Genomic DNA, 18,242 nt, shown 5'->3' with positions numbered 1-18,242 from the left:
TCTGGCTAGCTCAAGCTTCAAACTGTGGATGTTATTGTTATGTTGAATGTGGTTTCTGGGTGACTTACTAGGGTCACTTGTTTACTAAGGGAATCACCCACATACATATGGTTGGACTAGACCTTTAGTGGTTTAACCGTTGAAACATATTATATCTCCTCATACATGTAATTCAAATAGAAAACAGTACTAAACCACAAAATAAGTAAAGTTTTTATTTTTTCCATGATGACTATTTAAATTCTTCTTTTGAAAATTCAAATAACAGATTTATAAAACATTTTTTCTCATTTTTAAATGCCTTTACTATGCTGGTGCATTTGGCACACGCTTAATTTACATATTGGGCAATTTAACCCTCCTCACATAGCAGTTTCACAGTGAATAATCCTCATATGTTGCTGAGAATGGGATGTAAATTGTTAGAAACCTGTAAAGAGGGCAATTTGGTACTGTTAGCAAAATAAAACAGGCATGCACCCTTTGGCCCAATTCTACTTCTAGGAATTCATCCTACAAACACACTCATACTTGTGCAAGGTAATATGTACACATGAATACAAAAGGTTATTTGTAATAGCAAAATGGTAGAAATGGTCTACATGTACATAAAAAATTAGGCACATCCATAGAATAAACCCTTATGCATTTGTTAGAAAGAATGAAACAATTCTGGAGTGACATTGGCAGGATGGCCAAATAAGACGTCCCTTACTCATATTCTCCCTCAACAACAAGAATTTAGTATCCATCCATGGACAAGAGTGCTTTTGTGGGAGCTTTGGGTTCCAGGTAGGAGATTGCAAAACCCCAGGCAGTCTAAGGCTAAGGAGAGCCATTTTGAGAAGCCAGACCCACACCCATGGACTTCATTGCAGACCCAGTGATAGCCTCAAAATTTGCTCCACTCTAGCATAACTGTGATTCTGGAGGTAATCCCATTGCCCTAGGGAATAGAAAGGAGACAGCTAATACCTGTCAAAATCAGTCTGTAAAGACTGGTGCTAGCTCCTTCAAATGCAGACATCAATGCAAATCTACATGAATCATGAAGAATCAGACAAATATGACACCACCAAAAGAAATTAATAAAACTCTAATAACTGAATCCAAAGAAATGGAAATCTATGATTTGCCTGACAAATAGTTAAAAATAAAAATCTTAAAGAAACTCAGTGAAATGCAAGAGAACAGATAAACAACTAATTGAAATCAGGAAAACAATGCATGAAAAGATTAGAGATTTAATGTGCATCAGGTAATACACATATAAGTATGTGTGTATGGTTCTAAAAAAGAACCATAAAGAACCATATTTTTATGGAAATCCTGGAGCTGAAGAATACAATGATAGAACTGAAGCATTTAATAGATTGCTTCAGTGACAGACTTGATTATGCAGAAGAAAGACTCAGCAAGCTCAAAGACAGATCATTTGAAAGTAGCCACTTAGAGGAATAAAAAGAAAAAGGAATGAAAAAGAGTAAAGAAAGCCTACATTAATTATGGGACATCATCAAGCAAATGAACATTTGTGTCATGAGAATCCCAGTAGGAGAAGAGAAATCATAAATCTTAGAAGATCTATCCAGGTACAGGAAGCTCAAAGGACCCTGACCAAGATCAACCCAAAGATGATTACTCAGACACATTATAATAAAAAATGTTAAAAGTCAAAGACAGGGGGCGCCTGGGTGGCTCAGTCGGTTAAGCGACTGCCTTCGGCTCAGGTCATGATCCTGGAGTCCCGGGATCGAGTCCCGCATCGGGCTCCCTGCTCGGCGGGGAGTCTGCTTCTCCCTCTGACCCTCCTCCCTCTCATGCTCTCTGTCTCTCATTCTCTCTCTCAAATAAATAAATAAAATCTTAAAAAAAAAAAAAAGTCAAAGATAGAGGGGTGCCTGTCCAACCAACTCAGTTGGTTGAATGCCTGACTCTTGATTTTGGCTCAGGTCCGGATCTCATGGTTGTGGGATTGAGCACTGCACTGGGCTCTGAGCTTAGTGTGGAGTCTGCTTAAGATTCTCTCTCTCCCTCTGCCCCTTTCCCCATTCACACACATTCTCTTTCTCTCTCTCTCTAAAATAAAATCTTAAAAAAAAAGTCAAAGATGGAATTTTGAAAAAGCAGGAGAAAAATGACTCACCACATACAAGGGAACCCCTATAAGACTATCTGTGGATTTCTCTGCAGAAACTTTGCAGGCCATGAGGGAATGGGATGATATATCCAAAGTGCTGAAAGTAAAAAACATGCTAGCCAAAAATACTGTACCTGGTAAAACTCCTTCACAAATGATGGAGAATAAAGACATTCCCAAACAAACAAAAGCTAAGGGAGTTCATTGCCTCACAAGGAATGCTAAAAGGAGTTCTTCAAGTTGGAGCAAAAGGACACTAAGTGACAACATGAAACCATATAAAAGTGTAAAACTCACTGGTAAAGGTAAATATATAGTCAAATTCAGAATGTAATGGTGGTATATAAATCAGTTTTATCTCTAGATATTTATTTTTCTAGTATTATTTATCTCTAGTATATATATTATAGTATAAAAAGTATAACTACAATAACTTGTGAATGGATGCACAATATAAAAAGACATGAAGTGTGACATCAGTAGCATAAAGTATGGAAGGAGGAGAAGTAACAGTTTAGAGTTTTTGTATGTGATGGAAGAAAAATTATCAGCTTAAAATAGATTGTTAAAACTATATTTATGTAAGCCTATCTCCAAGCTCAGTAATTTTTTTCTTGGAATCCAATCTACTAATAAGCCTATCAAAACAATTCTTCATTTCTAATTTCATATGTTTTATTGGTAGCTTTCCATTTAACTTCTTGTAGTTTCCATCACTCTTGTGAAAATTTCCTGTTCATTCATACTGTTCACCTTTTCCATGATAGACTAGCATATTAATTGTAGTTACGTTAACTTGTCTGCCTGATACATTCAACATCTGAGTTATCTCTGTGTCTGTCTCTGTTGATTGCACTATCTCTTCTCCTGGGTTATTTCTTGCTTTTTTTGTGTGTCTGATTTCTTGGTTGAATGATTGACATTGTATGTAGAACACTAGAATCTGAGGTAAATAATATTTATGCCTGGAAATGAGAACATAGTTTATTCTGCTTGGCTGTTCATGTTTGTGAGTTGAGTCAGTCTGTTCAGAAAATGAGGTTTGGCTATTGTTGCTGTTATGCTTACCTTTAGTGCATCACTGTTTTCAAATCCCCGTGTGTTATTCTGTGTGTTGGGTGAAGGGATGTGAGTAAGTTTATGCTGATGTTTCTGGTCCAGTCTCAGCTTCTAGCCTTTCCTATATGCCTACACCACAGAACATATCTCTTTATACACTGTTGCCCTTTCCCCATTGGTAGACTGCTATTGCTTATAATTCAGTGCTTGCTATATTGATGTTGGGGCAGTGTTTTCTGTTGTCCTGCCCCCAAACCAGTCTAGTGTAAATAAGTTTCACCAGTAAGGCTTTTATTTTTTATTTTTATTTATTTTTTATAAAAGTTTTGTTTATTTATTTGAGAGCGAGAATGTGAGTGAGAGAGAGAACACAAGTGGGGGGAGGGGCAGAGGGAGAGGGGCAAGCAGACTCCCCACTGATCAGGGAGCCAACACAGGGCTGGTTCCCAGGGCCCTGGGATCATGACTTGAACTGAAGGCAGATGTTTAGCCAACTGGGCCACCCAGGCACCAGTTAGGCTTTTAATTTGATTTTAAATTGGCCGAGGAACATCACACAAAGAACTGTATGAGTTTAAAATGTGACTAAAGTATAATTTGAGACTAATATTATCTAATACTAATAAATCCCTTGCTAAGTGTCAAACCCATTTCCAAGTACTTTACATATATTAATTCATTTAATTCTTAAAGTGATTCTATAAGCCTAAGGTCATTTTTTAACTGCAAGTGAATTTACTGAAATTATGCACTTTGGGTTTTTCGAGGATAGACTTAGCTTACACAACTGTTCAACTAAGGACCTTGGGACATACTGTTGAAAACATAGACTGCTTTTTGGATAATTTTTTGTATATGTTTTCACCATGAAGCACACTAAGTAAATGCTAAGAAGTAATATTTCAACATTATGATTTTAGGCAAAGATTCATCAGTGTACTTGATAAAAGTTTCTTTCTTTCTTATTTTTTTTTTAAAGATTTTATTTATTTGTTTGACAGAGAGAGAGACAGAGAGAGAGGGAACACAAGCAGGGGGAGTGGGAGAGGGAGAAGCAGACTTCCCGCTGAGCAGGGAGCCCGATGAGGGGCTTGATCCCAGGACCCTGGGATCATGACGTGAGCCAAAGACAGATGCCTAACGACTGAGCCACCCAGGTGCCCCTGACAAAAATTCTAATCAGGAAATAGCATTCAGAACAGATTTGAATTGTACATCATGTTTGGATGAGCCCCAGACATTTTGCTTTTTGTGTATATGCTAGGTAAGAAGGGTGAAGAAGTAGCGTGGTTTTTCAAGTCTCATGTATGTGTACATGATTCCATGCATTTCAAAATGTTCTTATGTTTATTTCATTCTATTTTTTTCTTTACATTAAGTGCACCTTGAATCTAAGATAACCACAAGCCACCGAAAGATTGAAATATTTATGAACAAAATGGTGCAGAGAGAAAAATGTGCCTTCCAAAGAATTACTCTGTTGTAGCTTTCCTCCTACATCAGTTACCACCTCTTATCAGGTTTTCCTTACTTTCTTTAATGAGTACAATAAACCTTCTTTAAATTTCATTTTATGTCCAAACTTCACGTATTCATTTAAAAATTGCTATGTATTATGTATAAGAAGTTACTTCGGTGTTCAGTTGACTTTTTCGTCAGCTTTTTTTGTCCAGTCTTGGTTTGGAATTCATCTTGATTTTTCTTGTTAAAATTAATGGAATTTTTGCCTATTTAACATCTGTTTACTTAGCACATTTTTTAGGAATGAATTAAAGTTGTTAGGTGACAAATAGAAGTTCTGATATTTTCATTTATAATAATTTTTAGCTACTATATAACAATAATCATGGGAACAAACTTCCCCCACACTGAAAGTACAGTAAGAATTTACAATTACACATGGAAAAAAATTAGCAATTATAGTTCTTATGTTTCAGTTGCTCAAGTGTTAAACTGTGAAATGTGCATTAAAATAGATATTGAAAACCTGTTATCTGTTACTTTTGGTTGCCAGTGTTAAGTGTTATTTATTGATAGTCAGTTTCCATGTCCCTCCCTCCTGTGATCTCCTTGTATTACAAGAAGTAGTCTAACACTACCTTGCAATTAGGGTTCTAGATGTGATTTAGTTCCTGCTAGTGAGATGTACTCCCACGAAGCTTAGAATGTGAAAGGGAAGGGAAGGTCAGCTTATTTGTCCTGGTGGTGGCTTTTGGAGTGTTCTGAAGAAGTGAGTCTCTGCAGCTGCCAGAACCCACTTTCCAGAGTATGTTCACCAACTTCATGGGCCACACTAAGAGGCTGACCTCTGCATGTCAGTTGTAATGGTGTGACTTTGAAGTCAATGGTGAGGTGAATTTGCAGCCCAGCAGCAGTGTCTTGACTTTAGCTGTTGGAGCCCCTTCCAACAACTTTGTAATTCCCTGCAAGACAGGCCTTTCTGCTCGAAGTAGTTTGAATACTATTGGTTTTTGCACTGAATTATGACTAACTCCCACCCCTGTATGTGCATGCACACATGCGTGTGCACACATGTACACACACGTATACACACAACCATGTGAATTCTAGGTTTCATGGGATTATCAATAGAGGCCTCCTGGCCATAAGCTGGGCACAAAATGTACCTCATTAAGAATAGCCTGTACCCAGGGGAATTCTACCAAACATTTAAGGAAGAATTAATACCTATTCTTCTGAAGCTGGTTCAAAAAATAGAAATGGAAGGAAAACTTCCAAACTCTTTCTATGAGGCCAGCATTACCTTGATCTTAAAACCAGACAAAGACCCCACCAAAAAGGAGAATTACAGACCAATATCCCTGATGAACATGGGTGCAAAAATTCTCACCAAAATACTAGCCAGTAGGATCCAACAGTACATTGAAAGGATTATGCACCATGACCAAGTGGAATTTATTCCTGGGTTGCAAGGGTAGTTCAACATCTGCAAATCAATCAATGTGATACACTACATAAATAAAATAAAGGACAAGAACCATATAATCCTCTCAATAGATGCAGAAAGAGCATATGACAAAGTATAGCATCCTTTCTTGATTAAAACTCTTCACAGTGTAGGGATAGAGGGAACATATCTCAATATCATAAAAGCCATCTACGAAAAGCCCACAGCAAGTATTATTCTCAATGGGGAAAAATTGAGAGCTTTTCCCCTAAGGTTAGGAGCACAGCAGGGATGTCCACTATGACCACTGCTGTTCAACATAGTACTAGAAGTCCTAGCCTCAGCAATCAGACAACAGAAAGAAATAAAAGGCATCCAAATCAGCAAAGAAGAAGTCAAACTCTCACTCTTCACAGATGACATGATACTCTATGTGGAAAATCCAAAAGACTCCACCCCAAAATTTCTAGAACTCATACAGGAATTCAGCAAAGTGGCAGGATACAAAATCAGTGCACAGAAATCAGTTGCATTTCTATACACTAGCAATGAGACAGAAAAAAGAGAAATTAAGGCGTTGATCCCATTTACAATTGAATCCCAAATGATAAGATACCTCAGAATAAACTTAACCAAAGAGGCAAATGATCTGTACTCAGAAAACTACAGAGCACTCGTGAAAGAAATTGAGGAAGACACAAAGAGATGGGAAAACGTTCCATGCTCATGGATTGGAAAAACAAATATTGTTAAAATGTCTATGCTACCTAGAGCAATCTGCAATCCTTATCAAAATACCATCAACTGTTTTCACAGGGGTGGAACAAATAATCCTAAAATTTGTATGGAGCCAGAAAAGACCCCCAATAGCCAGGGGAATGTTGGAAAAAGAAAACCAAAGCTGGGGGTATCACAATGCCTGACTTCAAGCTCTATTACAAAGCTGTAATCATCAAGACAGTACAGTACTGGCAGAAAAACAGACACAAGATCAATGGAACAGAAGAGAGAGCCCAGAAATGGACCCTCACCTCTATGGTCAACTAATCTTTGACAAAGCAGGAAAGAATGTCCAATGGAAAAAAGACAGTCTCTTCAACAAATGGTGTTGGGAAAATTGGACAGCCACATGCAGAAGAATGAAACTGGACCATTCCCTTACACCATACACAAAAATAGACTCAAAATGGTTGAAAGATCTAAATTTGAGACAGGAATCCATCAAAATCCTCTCAAATAAATAAATTAAAAAAATTTTTTTAAAGTCTCTTATAGTTTGTCTCCCTCTCTGGTTTCGTCTTGTTTTATTTTTTCCTCTCTTCCGCTATGATCCTCTGTTTTGTTTTTTAAATTCCACATATCAGTGAGATCACATGATAATTGTCTTTCTCTGATTGACTTATTTCATTTAGCATAATACCTTCTAGTTCCATCCATGTCATTGCAAATGGCAAGATTTCCATTTTTTTTTTGGTGGAGAACACAGGCAGCAATCTCTTTGGCCTCAGTTGCAGCAACTTTTTCCTAGAAAAATCGCCAAAGGCAAGGGAAGCAAGGGCAAAAATGAACTATTGGGACTTCATCAAGATAAAAAGCTTTTGCACAAAAAAGGAAACAGTTGACGAAACCAAAAGAAAACCGACAGAGTGGGACAAGATATTTGCAAATGACATATCAGATAAAGGGCTAGTATCCAAAATCTATAAAGAACTTATCAAACTCAACACCCGAAGAACAAATAATCCAATCAAGAAATGGGCAGAAGACATGAACAGACATTTCTCCAAAGAAGACACCCAAATGGCCAACAGACACATGAAAAAATGTTCAACATCGCTCGGCATCAGGGAAATCCAAATCAAAACCTCAATGAGATACCACCTCACACTGGTCAGAATGGCTAAAATTAACAAGTCAGGAAAGAGCAGATGTTGGAGAGGATGCAGAGAAAGGGGAACCCTCCTACACTGTTGGTGGGAATGCAAGCTGGTGCAGCCACTCTGGAACAGTATGGACGTTCCTCAAAAAGTAAAAATAGAGCTACCCTACACCCAGCAATTGCACTACTGGGTATTTACCACAAAGATACAAATGTAGGGATCCGAAGGGGCACCTGCACCCCAATGTTCATAGCAGCAATGTTCACAATAGCCAAACTATGGAAAGAACCCAGATGTCCATTGACAGATGAATGGATAAAGAAGATGTGAGATATATATAATGAAATATTACTCAGCCACCAAAAATATTGAAATCTTGTCATTTGCAATGACATGGATGGAACTAGAGGGTATTATGCTAAATGAAATAAGTCAATCAGAGAAAGACAATTATCATGTGATCTCACTGATATGTGGAGTTTAAAAAACAAAGCAGAGGATCATAGGGGAAGAGAGGAAAAAATAAAACAAGACGAAACCAGAGAGGGAGACAAACTATGAGACTTTAAAAAAATTTTTTAAATTTATTTATTTGAGAGAGAGAGAGAGAAAGAGAGCCTGAGCGAGGGGCTGGGGCAGAGGGAGAAGCAGGCTTCCTGCTGAGCAGGCAGCCCAATGTGGGGCTCAATCCCAGGACTCTGGGATCATGACTGAGCTGAAGGCAGATGCTTAACCGCTTAAGCAACTGAGCCACCCAGGTGCACCATGAGGCTCTTAATCACAGGAAACAAACTGAGCGTTGCTGGAGGGGAGGGGGGTGGAGGGATGGGGTAACTGGGTGATGGACATTAAGGAAGGCATGTGATATAATGAGTACTGGGTATTATATAAGAGTGATGAATCATAGACCTGTACCTCTGAAACCAATAATACATTGTATGTTAATTTAAAAAAATAAAGTTTGTTAAAGTTAAAAAAAAGAAAGAAAAAGAGTAGCCTTTATCTTTTCCAGGAATATGAACTAAGCAGGAGTAGAATTTTCTTAGGGGAATGATTTCTTCACAGAGGAATCTACTTAGATTGCGAGAACTAAGGCCTGGATGAATCTGGAGCTTCTAGAATACCCTTCCTGAAAATGAAGCAGAAGAAATTAGAGTTTATAGATGATGGATAGGAGAGTCTAGTGACAATATTTTGAGTTAGATTTCTGTCAATTTTTATCGTAAAAACTACTGTTCATTGTAGTATTATTATACCCATTTTAATGATGTAGAAAATCTCTGTCAGAGAGTTTAAGTCTGATGCTCAGGGTTATACAGCTCTTTATAGTAGAAAAAAGAATCAACATTTGACTTCAAGCCGATGATCTTAGCAGTTATGCAATACTGCCCTCAAGGGGCTCATATCCTTCAGGGGAACAGCCATGTAAACAGAAACTTGTGAACACTCTTTTGCTTGTCGCCGTACAGTTTTCCCAACACCATTTGTTGAAGAGACTTTTAAAAAAATTTTATTTATTTATTTGAGAGAGAGAGAGAGAGAAAGTGGGGGGTGGGCAGAGGGAGAGAATCTCCAAGCAGACTCTGAGCTGGGAGCCTGACACGGGGCTCCATCCCATGACCATGAGATCATGACCTGAGCTGCAACCAAGAGTTGGACGCCAACTGACTGAGCCACCCTGGCACCCTGAGACTGTCTTTTCCATTCAATATTCTTTCCTGCTTTGTCAAAGATTAATTGACCATATGGTTGTGGGTTCATTTCTGGGTTTTCTATTCTGTTCCATTGATCTTTCTGTCTGTTTTTGTGCCAGTACCATACTGTCTTGATCATGACAGCTTTGTAATATAACAAGTCCAGAATTGTGATGCCTCCAGCTTTGCTTTTCTTTTTCAAGATTGCTTTTGCTATTCAGGGTGTTTTGTGGTTCCATACAAATTTTAGGATTGTTTGTTCTAGCTCTTTTTAAAAAATGGTGGTATTTTCACAGGAATTGCTTTAAATGTGTAGATTGCTTTGCAAAATAATGAAACTGGACCACTTCTTACACTATACACAAAAATAAATTCAAAATGGATGAAAGACCTAAATGTGAGATAGGAAACCATCAAAATTCTAGAGAAGAACACAGGCAGCAACCTCCTTGACGTCAGCTGTAGCAACTTCTTACTAGATATGTCTCCTGAGGCAAGGGAAACAAAAGGAAAAATAAATTATTGGGACTTCATCAAAATAAAAAGCTTCTGCACAGTGAAGGAAACAATCACCAAAACTAAAAGGCAACCTTTGGAATGAGAGAAGATATATGCAAATCACATATCTGATAAAGGGTTAGTATCCAAAGTCTATAAACAACTTATCAAATTCATCACACAAAAAAACAAATAATCCAGTTAAAAAATAGGCAGAAGACATTAATAGACATTTTTCTAAAAAAAATCCAGTTAGCTAACAGACACATGAAAAGATCCTCAATATCATTCATCATCGGAGAAATACAAATCAAAACTATCATGAGATATCACCTCACACCTGTTAGAATGGCTAAAATTAACAACACAGGAAACAAGAGGTGTTGGTAAGGATTCAGAGAAAGGGGAACCCTCCTACACTGTTGGTGGGAATGTAAACTGGTGCAACCACTCTGGAGAACAGTATGGAGGTTCCTCAAAAAGTTAAAAATAGAGCTATCCTGCGACCCATCAACTGCACTACTAGGTATTTATCCAAAGGATACAAAAATACTGATTTAAAGGGTACATGCACCTTGATGTTTGTAGCAGCATTATCAACAATAGCCAAGTTATGGAAAGAGCCCAAATGTCCATCAAGTGATGAATGTATAAAGAAGATGTGTTATATAGACACAATTGAATGTGACTCAGCCATCAATAAGAATGAAATCTTGCCATTTGCAATGACATGGATGGAGCTAGAGACTATTATGCTAAGAGATAAGTCAGAGAAAGACAAATTCCATATGATTTCACTCGTAATATGGAATTTAAGAAACAAAACAGATGAACAAAGTCTGGTGGGGGAAAGAGAGGCAAACCAGGAAATAGACTCTTAACTATAGAGACACACAGAGGGTTGTTGGAGGGAGGTGGGAGGAGTATGGGCTAAATGGGCGATGGGTATTAAGGAGGGCATTTGTGAAGAACACTGAGTGTTACATGTAAGTGATGAATCACTAAATTCTACGTCTGAAACTAATATTACACTGTGTGTTAACTAACTAGAATTTAAATAAAAATTTGGAGAAAGAGAAAAAAACTTTTTTCAAGTAAAAAAAAGAAATGTGAAAACTGTGGCAAGTGATACAGTAATACATGCTGAAAGTACCATGAAATCATAGAACAGGAGTAATTAATTCTTCCTGGAAAAGCTTCACAGGAGAGGTAAGTTTGAGCTGGGTTTTGAAGCATGATTAGGAGTTTTCCAAGCAGATGAGTTTTGGTGTTATAGAAATAAGAATCTTTAAATCTAAGAATTTAGATATTTATAACATTCATCTATTAGTGGAATATTTCTCTGTAATCAATCTTTAAAAATTGCTCTTGCATACAAAACAAAAAAACAACAATAACAACAACATCAAAATATTAGTTTTATTGGTAAAGTTGCTTTGGAGAACACAGCTTTGACCTGTAGCTCCAATTATACTTCCTAGTATTTTTCTCTTGAATTGAATTGAATTGGTTTACCCAAACTAAGGTGGAGGAACTAAGACAACTCAGGGCTTCTCTCCCAACCCCCGGGCCAGAGCCCATTTCCCTAAGCAACACTTGGAAGAAAGAAGACCCCTCGTGTCCCAAGGAGGGCTACTCGGAAAACAAGAGAGAGAGGAGCCTGGGCTGCATATACAGTTATGTTTCTCCACATCTCCGCATCAGATATATCAGCCCTGCCCACCCCCTTTATGTACCTTCTCTTTAGGGAGAATAAGTGAAGGGAGAGGACTGGAGCTCTCTTCTCTATACTTCCTAAAAGTTTCTATTTTATGGGGTGAAATAGAAATTTAGGAAGAGAAAAAAACTGTCCCTCCTAGTCTAGAGTGTTCAAAAAATGGAGCTGAGTTAGTGAGCAGCATGGGTGATGTTTCCAAAGATGCATGAGAAAAGAAGTAGCAAGGAGGACCCAGAGAGAACAAAGTCAAATCCATGCTAGATACACTTCTCTGCCTAGAAAACATCTATAGAGCATGTCTAACGGGCCAGAAATTATTATAAATTTGGGGGCTTGAAAGGTGAACAAGACTTGGTTCTGAGGCAAACTCACAAACAATTATTTTCAATATGATCCACTGTTATTTAGGGGCTGTTGGATGCAAGCAACAGAAACTGACCTAAAACTCTATATTTTTAAAATTTTTTTAAAAATTTGCCTTTTATTATTAGTATTGGCATGCGATTACCATGCATTTTAAAAAATTTTTATTTTATTATGTTATGTTAGTCACCATACATTACATTGTTAGCTCTAAAACTTATCGATGGAGGCTACTAACAAATGAATAAATCCAGACAAATGCCTCTTTAGAAATTTCTGATTAAGGCTAAAGAAAGAAGGTGGTCATTATTGTAAGGATTTGGATACCAAAAAATCCCAAACCCCCCAATCCAAAAACAAAACCAAAAAACCCAATCTGATTTCCTGATAAAATTCAGAAGAAAATTTTGAAAAACTCAGGTTTTATAATGATTCTCCTTTGAGAGACCTAATGTTGCTTAATAATCTCTCTTGTTTCTTTGATCAGTATTCTAAATAGATACTGCTTCTCTATTTCTCTTTTATATGCTGCTATTTTATTCCAACTTACTCTTGTGGTCTGTACAAAAGTTGATAAAATATTCTTTCCTTCCTCCCTCCCTCCTTTTCTCCCTTTCTTTCTTTCTTTCTTTCTTCTTTTTCTTTCTTTCTTCTATCTGAAAACAAATTGGTATAAATTGTCTTTCACCAAAGGAAATTAAAAGATGTCTTGTAAATGAAATCTTCTTAATTAAATGGAGCAAGCTTATAGAACAGTATTAGGTATTTATATATATGTTAAGTACAAGAAACTCAAATATGTCTAAACCAGTGATCTTCAGCTGGGGAACTTTTGCCTCTCCAGGGGACATTTGGCACTCTTTGGACATATTTTTGGTTGTTACAACTGGGAGTGTGTATGCTATTGATATGTATTACCTAATATTTTGTATTTGACTTTATAGCATGATGTTTTTGAGATTCATCCATGTTATTGCGTGTGTATTTTGTTTCTTTATATTGCTGAGTAGTGGTCCATGATATTTATACATATATATATTTTTTACCCATTCACCTGTTGAGTGAACATTTGGGTTGCGTCTAGCTTTTGGCTATTATGAATAATGTTGCTTTGAACACTCAGATACATGTTTTATGTGGACATATGTTTCCTTTCTTTTTGAGTAAATACTTAAATGAGTGGAATTACTCAGTCACATGGTAAATGTATGTTTATAAGTTACTGCTGACAGTTTTTCAAAGTGACTGTACCATTTTGCATCCCTATCAAGCAATATATGAGATTTTGTTGTTAATTAATTTTAATCACTCTTGTGGGTATGTAGTTATATCTCATTGTGCTTTTTTTTAAAGATTTTATTTATTTATTTGACAGAGAGACGGCGAGAGAGGGAACACAAGCAGGGGGAGTGGGAGAGGGAGAAGCAGGCTTCCTGCCGAGCAGGGAGCCGGATGCAGGGCTCGATCCTAGGACCCTGGGATCATAACCTGAGCCAAAGGCAGTCGCTTAACGACTGAGCCACCCAGGCGCCCCATCATTGTGCTTTAATTTGCATTTTTTGATGACTAATTATGTTGAACATATTTTCATGTGCCTTTTGGCTATTGTAGATCTTCTTTGTGAAATGGCTTTAAAATATTTTGCCCATTTTAATTGGGTTGCTTGTCATCTAATTATTGAATTATAAGAGTCATTTGTATATTCTGGATATAATTCCTTTGTTGAATATATGTGTGGCGAAAATTTTCTGCAAATGTATGGCTTGCCATTTAGTTTTCTTAACTGTGTCTTTAGAAAAAGCAAAAGTTTTTAATCTTAATGAAGTTGATATTTATCAATATTTTTGTACTTTGTTCTTTGGAGTGTCTTGTTTAAGAAATCTTGACCTACCCCAATATCACAAAGATGTTATTCTGTGTTTCCTTTTAGAATTTTAATAGTTTTAATTCATACAATTAGATCTATAATGTATTTTCAGTTAATTTTGTACATGATGTGGAGGAAGAGTTGACGTTCATCTTTTACAAAGAGAGATCCAATTGTTCTAGCACCCTTTTTTCTCCATTGGATAGTTTTGGTAACTTTTGTTGAAAATCAAACTGTACTACAAATCTATAGCAATTAAAACAGTATGGTATTGGCATTAAAATAGACAAGTTGATCAATGTAATAGAATAGAGAGACCAGAAATAAACCCCTGGTTACAGAGTCATCTAATATTTGACAAGGGAGCCAGAACACTCAATGGGGAAAGGATGGTCTCTTCAATAAATGGTGCTGGGAAAACTGAATAATCATATGTAGAGAAGTAATATTGGAACCCTATCATATCACTCACAAAAATTAACTTGCAATTGATTAAAGACTTAAACATAAGACCTGATACCATCAAATCCCTAGAAGTAAACATACTGCATAGGGAAGAAGCTTCTTGACATCAGTCTTGGCAATGATTTTTTTTTATATGACACCAAAGCACAAGCAACAAAAGAAAAATAAACGAGTGGGACTACACCAAATTTAAAATCAGCTACTACACAGCAAAAGAAGCAATCAACAAAATGAAGGCAACCTGTGGAATGGAAGGAAATATTTGCACACCATATATCAGATAAGGGTTAATATCCAAAATATATAAAGAACCCATACAACTTAATAACAAAAGTCTGGTTAAAAAATGGGCAAAGGAACTGAACAGACATTTTCCCAAAGAAGACATACAAATGGCTAATAGTACATGAAGAGATGCTCAATATCACTAATCAGGGAAATTCATATCAAAACCACAATAAGATAGCATCTCATTAGAATGGCTATCATCAAGAAGACAAGCGATAACAAGTGTCAGTGAGTTTGTGGAGAAAAAAGGGAATCCCATGTACTGTTGGTGGGAATATTAAAAATTAGTTCAACCACTAGTGGGAAACAGGATGGAGGGTCCTCAAAAAATTAAAAATAGAACTACCATATGATCCAGCAATCCTACTTCTGGGTATATAGTCAAAGGAAATGAAAACAGGGTATCAGGAAGATTATCTGCACTCCCATGTTTATTGCAGCATCGTTTACAATAGCCAAGATATGAAAACAACCTAAGTGTTCATCAATGGATGAATGGATAGCAAGGATGTGATAATGATGGAATATTATTCTGCTATGAGAAAGAAGGAAATCCTGACATGTGTGACAACATGGTTGGACCTTAAAGATATTATGCTAAGTGAGATAAGCCAGACAAAGACAAATGTCATATGACATTACTTACATATGCAGTGTAAAAAGGCCAAACAAAGAGTAGAATTGTGGTTACCAGGGCTGGAAGTTGGTAGAATTGGGGAGATGGTGTTAAAATGTACAAAGTTGCGACTAGTAGTTTAGTAAGTTCTGGAGATCTAATGCACAGCATAGTGACTTTTCACTTTCTTGGTAGTATTACTTGCAGAAAAGTTTTTAGTCTTAATGAAGCCAAATTGATCTTTTTTCCCTTTTGTTACTAGTGCTTTGTGTTATAGAAACCATTGCCTAATTTTTTATTTTATTTTATTTTTTTAAGATTTATTTATTTATTTATTTGAGACAGAGAGAATGAGAGAGAGAGAGCACATGAGAGGGGGGAGGGTCAGAGGCAGAAGCAGGCTCCCTGCTGAGCAGGGAGCCCAAAACCATTGCCTAATTTAAGGTCATGTTTATACCTCTATTTTCTTCTAAGAGTTTTATAGTTTTAACCCACATTTATGTGCTTGATCAATTTTGAGTTAATTTTTGTATATGGTGTGAATTAGGGGTCCAATTTCATTGTTTTGCATGGGGCTATTTATTTATACCAGCAACATTTTTTGAAAAGGCTATTCTTTCCCCATTGAATGATCTTGTCACTCTTGTAGAAAACCAGTTTACCATAGATGTGCGAATTTATATCTGGACTCTAAATTCTCTTCCATCAATCTATATATCTATTTTTATGCTGGTACCACACTGTCTTGGTTATTGTTTCTTTGTAGTAAGTTTGGAAATCAGGATGTAGAAGTCCTTCAATTTTTTCTTCTTTTAAAAGATTGCTTTGTCTATTCTTGGCCCCTTGCATTTGCATATGAATGTTAGGACCAGCTTTTCCATTTCTGAAAAGTAAGCTGGGATTTTGATAGGAACTGAATTGAATACGTAGACCAGTTTGGAGTGTCTTAGTCTGCTCAGACTGCCATAATAAAATACCATAGACTGGGTGACAATAAACTTAAATTTATTGTGACAATTCTGGAGAATAGAAGTCCAAGATCAGAGTACTAGCAAGGTTGGTGTGTGGTGAGAGTTCTCTCCTTGGGCCACAGATAGCTGCCTTCTCACTGTTTCTTCACATGGGAGAGAGAGAGACTGACAGAAAGAGAGAGAGGGAGAAAGAGAGAGAGATCTTTTTCGTATCATAAGGCCACAGTCTTTCATCTGATTAGAGCCCCATCCTTATGACCTCATTTGACCTTAATTACCTCCTAAAGACCCTATATTCAGGTACAGATACAATCACATTAGGAGTTAGGGCTTCAATATACAAATTTTAGGGGAACACAATTCAGTCTATAGCAGGGAATATGACATCTTTTTTTTTTTTTTTTAAGATTTCATTTGTTTATTTGAGAGAGCGTGAGCAGAGGGAGAGGGAGAAGCAGACTCCCCGCTGAGCAGAGAGCCTGATGTGGGGCTCAATCCCAGGACCCTTGAATCATGACCTGAGCCGAAGGCAGACACTTAACTGACTGAGCCACCCAGGCACCTCAGGGAGTATGACATCTTAACAATATTAAGGCTTCCAATCCATGAACATAGGATATCTTTCCATTTATTTAAGTGTTCTTTAATTTCTTTCAACAATGTTTTATAGTTTTCAGTGTTTTGGTTTTTTTTTTAAACTTTTTAAGATTTTATTTATTTATTTGAGAGAGAGATACAGCGGGAGAGGGAGCACAAGATGGGGGAGTGGGAGAGGGAGAAGCAGACTCCCTGCTGAGCAGGGAGCCTGACGCAGGGCTCCATCCCGGGATGCAGGGATCATGACCTGAGCCAAAGGCAGATGTTTAATGGCCGAGCCACCCAGACACCCCTAGTTTTTAGTGTTTAAGTCCCATTCCTTTTTTTGTCTCATTCCTTTGTTTTCCCTAAGTATTTTGGGTTTTTTGGTGCTATTGTAAATTGATTGTTTTTATAATTTCATTTCAGATTCTTATTGCTAGTTTCAGTTGATATTTGTATATTGATCCTGTATCTTGTAACCTTGGTACACTCGCTTATTTGTGCTAAAAGCTTTTTAGTAGATTCCTTAGAGTTTTACATATAAGATCATGTCATTTATGAAGATACAGTTTCACTTCTTCCTTTCCAAGCTGTTACAACCGTTTAGCTCTTCTTTGTTTTGTTTTTGTTATTCTCTTCCTGTCCCCTCCTTCTGATTATTTGATTATCTTTTTATATTCTTATTTTAATTTTACTATTGAATTTGTAGTTATTCTTTTTTTAAATTGAGGTATAATTTACATATAACATTATATTAGTTTTGGGAGTACAACATAATGATTCAATGTTTGTATGTATTGTGAAATGATCACCACAATAAACTAGTTAACATTCAACCTTATACATAGTAGTTATTCTTTTTTAAAAAAATAGCTTTAAAAAAAGATTTTATTTATTTATTTGACAGAGAGAGACACAGCGAGAGAAGGAACACAAGCAGGGGGAGTGCGAGAGGGAAAAGCAGGCTTCCTGCCAAGCAGGGAGCCCAATGTGGGGCTTGATCCCAGGACCCTGGGATCATGACCTGAGCCAAAGGCAGATGCTTAACAACTGAGCCACCCAGGCGCCCCTATATAGTAGTTATTCTTTATTAAATTTTTTATAGGATTGCCCTATGGATTTCAACCTTCATTCACAACTGTCACAGTATAATTATAGTTGCAATGTAGTACTTCATTTAAAAAAAAATAGAAATCT

General features: G+C 36.8%; 1 long non-coding RNA gene across 1 annotated transcript in view; it reads left to right on the top strand.

The window, feature by feature from the left end:
• Positions 1–17,803, top strand: part of LOC123850957 (uncharacterized) — a 96,552-nt gene extending 78,749 nt beyond the window's left edge. The window contains exon 7 of the long non-coding RNA XR_006792447.3: positions 16,874–17,803. This is a non-coding gene — a long non-coding RNA (uncharacterized LOC123850957). The remainder of the gene's footprint in view (positions 1–16,873) is intronic.
• The last annotated feature ends 439 nt before the right edge of the window (positions 17,804–18,242 follow it).

Source organism: Mirounga angustirostris, unplaced genomic scaffold, assembly GCF_029215605.1.
Source record: "Mirounga angustirostris isolate CCGP_5_RB_7025 unplaced genomic scaffold, mMirAng1.0.hap1 SCAF_10, whole genome shotgun sequence".
Classification (NCBI taxonomy): Eukaryota; Metazoa; Chordata; class Mammalia; order Carnivora; family Phocidae; genus Mirounga; species Mirounga angustirostris.
This window is presented reverse-complemented; position numbering and strand designations above follow the sequence as displayed.